Raw genomic sequence first — 7,237 nt, forward strand, 5'->3', positions numbered from 1 at the left:
CGGGCTCGTGGATTGAAGTCCCTCGGGGAGGGCAACGTAGTACCCACCAGCCGCAGGAAGAGTCCGGGCTCGTGGTTTGTATCGTTTTTATTTTTTTTATTTTTTATTTTTTTTATCCGTCCTCTCATTTATAGTCTCCATCATTCACCATCCGTTTTTATTTTATTTCATTTGATTTTGGTTAACTTTTCTTTTGGATCAAACATCAACCCCTCCATCTCCATAGTTGGCCGAACACCTCACCCCTAGCCTCTTCCCTCCTCCACAAATTTTGAATTTTGAATTCAAAATAGCCTCTTGATTACCTTCCTAAATTAGATTTTATTAATTTGGAAAATCATTCAGTTTTGAATTCAAATAAATTTGAACTTCAAAACATTTCCAATTTAATAAATTCTACATTAGGGAGCCTCCTCAAATTACTCTCAATCTGAAATTAATTTCAGATTTAATTCGCCCCATACCATTTAATGCTTGATCCACATACGTTGTATGTGGACACTTATCCTCCCTCTCCATATGGCCGGCCCCTTCTCTCACCTCCTCTCTAATTAATGCCTCTCCATTAAGGCCCTCAATCAACTCCAATCACCCCTAATAATCGCCGATCCCATCCCTCATCAAATCCTAATTAATCCCTTCCCAATTAAGGTGATTTGAAATTCAAATTTTCCCTCCACTCTCCCCCTTTTTTGAAGTCTGAAATTAAATTCATATTGTAATTTTCAAATGACCCCTCCCCCCATATCCATTCTACATCATAAGGACCTCTCTGATGCGTAGTTAATGGCCATTCTGAAATAGATAGAGTTAAGCAGGAAATAGAATGTAAAAGAGGATAAGAGTTAAAACGTGTAGAGGAAGGGAGCAACCAACTAGAATTGGGGGTTAACGCTGATGATGCAGGGGAAGGAAAGAAGGAAATGAGGAGAATAGGAAGAGAGAAATAGAGATACAACAAGAGGTGAAGATAATAAGATGGTGAAGTAAAAATCGGTTTGTGCTTTTGAAACTCAGTTTTGGATTAGCAGAGAGGAGATTTGGCAGAGTGATTGGGCAGAATTTAGGAGAGTGAGAGAGATCTGCAGGGAAATGGGCTACATTCCTCCTTTATTTTCCCCTGGCATTCTCACTCGATATCTAATTTTTTTTCTATCATTCATTAACAGCTTCTTCTCCTTTTGATCATTTTTGGATATCGTTCAACAGAAAATAAGTAGCAAAGCTTTGGTGGTAAACATCTGGAGTTCCCTTGACATCACATTAGCTCAATCCCATAATCAATACGGGGATTTCCTACTTTCCTTCAGCCATTTGGATATGATTTCCATAGTCAAGCTAGCTTGCAGTACATTGTTGCTTTTGGGCTGATAAGCAAATGTTATAGATATGTTAATAGTTTAGTGAAGCATGGTCTTGTTTCTCGTCATAATAGGTCTCATTTTGTAAGTCTATAATGTTTGGCTTTCTTCATGCTGTATTCTAGATTTAAACTCTAGGAAGAATTTTTCATATAGGGTATTATATTTTTCATTGAAACAAAAAGATAGACTGATGTTTGCTTCCCAAATATCAGAAAAGGCATACTTTTCTTTGTAAGAATTAAATGAAGCGTACCTTTTGTTTCGATCGAAGTCCCTTGAACTGCACATGCATGGTGTTTGCTACAATGACATTTGTCTTCAATTCTCATGCATTCTGTTAGAGGTAATATGGAAATATAAATTAAGTGAATAACAAGTATGATATGGTAATTCTGCAATCAATTTATGGTGGCTAAAATGTGTAATTGAATTGCAATGCGGGATGTACTTTTATTAATTTATTAACTTGTTTTTCTTTTTCTTTCTTAAATATCTAATTTCTTCCAAGTTCTTAACTGTCTTTCTTCTTTTGTTGAATGCCAAATAAATTCAGGATTTTGGCATGAAAATTTAATGAATGATCTTGCTGACGCAGAGTAGGAGCTTCTTCTCTGGGTTTACTCGATTGTGCAAGGGCCTTGCTTTGGTACTTGTTGCTGGACATTCTCTACTGCAGTTATTTCCTTTTGCTGTTTCCTATCTTGCACTTATTCCAGCAAGGTAATATCTAAAGGCTATTTCATCTCATAAAGTAGCATATGAATTGGTTGTTTCATCCGTCACATAGAGGAAGAGTGTTGTTCCATTTACATGCACTAACGCATGCTCTTTTGTACCTCTGGTTAAATCATCCAACGCCAACAGTGGCCAAAGCAATATAGGGCACTAGATGCTAGTGAAAAATTATTCATAGGTTTACATCGCATGATTAAGTAATCTTTGAAAATTCATACAATTAAAGATTGAGCATGAACTTTGTTCTGCGTTGCTAATTTGAAGTCCACTTCCCAAGATTGAAATCTAAAATATACATCAAAGGGAAAACCCTGCACATTCTTCCAGCACATTAGATATTAGATGTACATGTTAGTAGGACGTCATATATGGAAAAACAATCAACCAATAAATGAGTTGAGTTAAATAAAGTACTCTGAAGATACTTAACATAGATTAACCAACATTACACCGGTCTTAAAAATTCAGTAATGGCCAAAAATTAAAACAACCATGAATAGAGAAGCGGCAAAAAATACTGGTCATTAATAGTCATATGGCCCATTCAATAAAACTGTTTCTCCAATAACTCAAAAATCGTCATTTTCCAATCCATGCTCTTCTTTCTATTGGTCATATTCTTCATCAAATCTTATGTGAACGCTTCAAACAACCACGTGATTTGTTGATCGCTGTGAGGTGGACGCCCTTGTTGATTTTCATTTTCCTATTTGCTTATTTGCTTGATTGTTTCTCTTATTCTCAAACAAAATCTTGGAATGCAGAAGTTGGTGATGGTGTGAGGGGCTTGCATCAGTCTTTCATGCATATTTTGTTCTCATATCCCTGCATAAATTTGTAAATAAGTTTTGATAACTTTGCAATGTTTGCATGTTTTTTTCTATAGCATTACACATTATTAATTTTAACTGAAACCTTATATTTATCCAGATCTATCTGCTAAAGTTTTAACGTAATTTTGATTCTGATGAAAAGGTGATGTTAGCATTTTTTTTACCCGAGCCACTTGAGCATGCAATAGAGGCGCTCATACCTATATATTCCCTCTTTTGAACTTTTCTAAGCTTTTCCCTGAGTGTCCATATCCAAATTGCTTTTGTCTCAAAACATATCGTGAAGCCTATGAGCTTGTATTTTGAATTATGCATTTGCATTATTTCGTCAAAAGCTTATAAATTTCAGAATCATTATCACCATTGATAGCCTTATGCTAACTATTTGGCATCAGCTTTATAAATTCTCAGTCTCCATTGGCTCTTGTTGAATGCTCTTTGAGGTGTTGAAATACATGATGGGTAAATCTTTTTGCTCAAGTTATATTAGTGTTATATTTTATCTACTCTTTTTACTTACTGATATTTTCCCGCATTAAATTTATCTGCCTGTCTATTTAGTGCATCTCCTACTATTTATTGGATGTGCCCAATGCACCTACAATGTTTTCTGCTACCCTTTCTTTAACGAGTAACTCGTACAATAGCTCTTATATAAGTATTTTTGAGTCTATCCTTCATAGTTTTGCTACACTTCATCTTGATATTATCTTTTTTCCTAAAATCAACTATGCTATCAATGGCTACTTTATTTCCAGGTCTATATAAAAGGTGGTATAATTGTTGTTGTGCAAACTTTTCCTTTAAATCTCCATGGTATTCTCTTATGCATAGTTCGTTCAAGCATTTATTCATTTTACACATGAAATTTAGAAGTTACAACCTCATATACATGCCTGTTCTTATGTACAATTGATTCGAGAATCTTTTTGGCATAAAGGTTATAGCAATTCAGTGTCATATGTAAGCATTCCAATGCAATGACTTCTTATTCCTTATTAATGTGGCTTCAAGTGAATCCTAATAAGAATTAGCTTTGCACCTTGCCACTTGTAAATGTCAGTAACTAGATGTTCTATTTAAGATAGTACAAAGAATAGCGAAAGCAAGAAATCTGAGGAAGAGGGAGAGAAACGTTCACCTCTGTTGTGGTGTTGTATGTACACCCACTTAATTTAACTTTTAATAACTTTCTAGTCTTCAAACCTGGCAAATTTCTGTTGAAGGAACCAAGTTTTGGAAGAAACTTAGGTTCTTTCCCTTTCATTTTTTTCTTGATTTTAGACGCTTCTAGTCTCTCATGCCAATGCTTTCTCCATTTATCATATTTGTATTATTGTGTCCTTTGCTGTCTCTGTTGGCAAATTCCATTCTATTATCAACTGTTCGTTTCATTGGTAAATCTTATCTAGCTTTGTTGCTTATATTGGCTCCATGGTATGATAATATATTTTCCCTTTATATTGATAATATGCAGGACAATTCCATTTGCTTGGAACCTTATAACTGCCGGTTACACGGAGCAAACACTGCCCGGGGTATGTATTTTTTTAATGCTAGGCTAGTGATAGTAATTATCGTTATGTTTTGTAGGTAACTAAATCCATTTCGTTTTAAAAGTAATGTGATCACATCTGTTGTTTTTCATGTTAGTCCTAGTATATTTATCATGAAGTTTGCTTGTTATAGAAAAGGTGAAATTCTATTCTGAAAATTATTCCCTTCAGTGTCGTAGTATATGTGAATTACTGGTTGCAGTATCTGCATATAAGCATGAGAGCTGGCTGCATGAATTGCTGTGGTTTAGAATTCTCACTTTTGCTAGGATCCTTCAAGTGAATGATGGAAAAAGATGTATGATGGGAGCTGGTTTCTAAAGCTTGATGTAATTTGCCATATTTCTGTTTTCTTTGAATCTGTCTCACGTTTTCCATCATGAGTTCCACTCGAACACGAGGCATATATATATAAATATATATATATATAATATATATTAAGAGTCCCACGTCAGACAGTTAAAATGGGAGAAAAAGAATCAAAATGGTCCCTTAACTCTTTGTGAGAGATCAAAAATAGTCCCAACTATTTTGAGGGGGCCAATTTGGTCCCCTCAACTCCTTCAAATGGGCTATTTTGGTCATGCTGCCAATTTTAAAACGAAAAAGTGAAATGGGAGAGGGTATTATCGGAACAAGCAAAGAAGAAGCGTGACGCAAGAAAGATGGCTACCTTTGCAACGAGCAAGCTACGTCGTCGTTACTCTAATTGTAATCGATTTGGCCAAATGGAAGTGCGCGAACAGAAGAAAGATGGTACCTTCGCAATTGAACAAGCTCTTGTATGTCGATTGTTATTTCCGATCGTAGTTGATTTGGCCGAGAAGATGCGAACGGAAAAGATGGCGACTTGCAACGAGCAAGCTTTCGTCGTCGTCGTTACTCTCGATCGAACAGACGAACGGCGAAGTGTGATTTTCGGGACCGATAGAGAAGAACATCAATTGAAGGAGGCGAAGAAGTCATTTAGCTAGTTGTTCATAACTCTACCCGTCATGCGGAGGCAGAAGTTTGAAGAAACAAATAGAGGAAGAGGGGTGAGAAATGTTAAAAAAATTAATTCAAAATATAATAATAATTAATAATTAATTAATTACTTAATAATTGATAATTAATTTTCAATTTTAAATTATATTATTTATTTTAATTAATTTGGTAACATAATAAAATTAATAGTTATAAATATAATAAAACAACCCTAGAAGTTGGTCGAGAGTTGAGAAAGAAAAGTTAATTTTTTATTATTAAAGAAATTATATATAATTACTAAAACTAAAATTATGCATAATTTTTTTATCAAAGAGAAAATTTAATAATTTTTCTTATAAAAATTAGAATTTCTAAAAATTTATATTTATTAAATATTTTAATTAAAAAAAGATTAAATTACCTTATACTTGACACAAACTCTACCATTAGAGAGCATGACTGAAAAAATATCATTTGGAGGAGTTGAGGGTCAAATTGATCACTCAAAATAGTTGTGGACTATTTTGGTTTTTCATAAAGAGTTAATGGACAATTTTGATGTTTTCCTCGATAAAATGGAGTTGTACCTCTGTGTTGTATATAAAGCAATTCTTTGAGACTCAGATTGATTTGAAATGAGAAAAGAAACAACTTATTATAACCACATCGCCACATAGGGAGGAAATGAGAGTATTAAAGATGAATACATAATAAAATTAGGTAGAAAAATTTTTACTTAGACATGAGGCTTCTCGCCAATGCAGAGAGTCTCGAGTAGCACTTATATAGGATTCGGCTATTACTTTGACATGGATACCTGAGAGCAGAAGATGCTTCAATAAAGTGGGCGAGATGGAAATAATGTGAAAGTATATGCTAAAATATTTAGACCAAATATTTCATGACATGTTTATAAAAATGATATAAATTAGCCTCAATACGACATGTTACACTTATTTTGAATGATGAAGTGAAAATTTAAATTGAGCCGAAGTAACACATAGAAGGATTTAATACAAAAAAATGATTCATAAATTGTGCCTCTGTCATTGGGAATTTGGAATAAGGCTAATGGTAGTGAAGATTTAATATTTTAAATTGCAAGATTATTCGTAACTTGTAGTATTTCTAAGAAATGACCAATTAATTTTTCGTATGATGAATCTTAATTAAGTAGGATGAATATAAATTAAATTTATTTTGACAGCCTTCTATGTTATATTAGTTATGGTCTGGTTTTTATAATCCACTTCCTTTGTCAGTATCATGGTATTTCCTTACAGAATAATGTAGTTAGCTTGGGCTTTTTTCATAAATGAATCATTGCTTAGTAAGTAAATGGAGACATGCTTTGGGTTATAGATAAAAATTCTGCAAAAAATCTTTAATTGATTTTTGAGGTAAACGGAGAAAATAAATAGTAAATGATCAAACTAGTTCTTAGACTTTTTAAGTTTGCCTATTTTAGTTCCCAAAAAATTTCAAGTATTCAATTTAGTCTGTCAACTCACCAAATATAAAGCAGTTTGGTCCTTCGGCTTTATGGTTTGCTTAAAACGGAAATTAGTGACATGATCCTTTTCATGAGGGCATTTTGGACTGTTTTGGGTCAAATCCAGTAGTTTAAGCTTATTTTATATATATATATATATATATATATATACTATTAGTCTAAAAATGTCGAATGGGTCCTTACTCTATGTAGGTTACCTATTTTTCCTCCAAAAACATTACTTACAGTCATGGGTTTACTCTCAGTCATCATGGTGTATGAATTTCA

The 7,237-nt window shown here is 33.6% G+C and overlaps 1 long non-coding RNA gene across 2 annotated transcripts in view; it reads left to right on the forward strand.

The window, feature by feature from the left end:
* Positions 1-4,893, forward strand: part of LOC110114511 — a 6,254-nt gene extending 1,361 nt beyond the window's left edge. For both annotated transcript variants that reach the window (XR_002305244.2, XR_003701420.1), the window contains exons 2-3: positions 1,960-2,084; positions 4,410-4,893. This is a non-coding gene — a long non-coding RNA (uncharacterized LOC110114511). The remainder of the gene's footprint in view (positions 1-1,959; positions 2,085-4,409) is intronic.
* Positions 4,894-7,237: the final 2,344 nt, after the last annotated feature.

The sequence above is a fragment of the Dendrobium catenatum genome, unplaced genomic scaffold, assembly GCF_001605985.2.
Source record: "Dendrobium catenatum unplaced genomic scaffold, ASM160598v2 fragScaff_scaffold_799, whole genome shotgun sequence".
In the NCBI taxonomy this organism is placed as follows: domain Eukaryota; kingdom Viridiplantae; phylum Streptophyta; class Magnoliopsida; order Asparagales; family Orchidaceae; genus Dendrobium; species Dendrobium catenatum.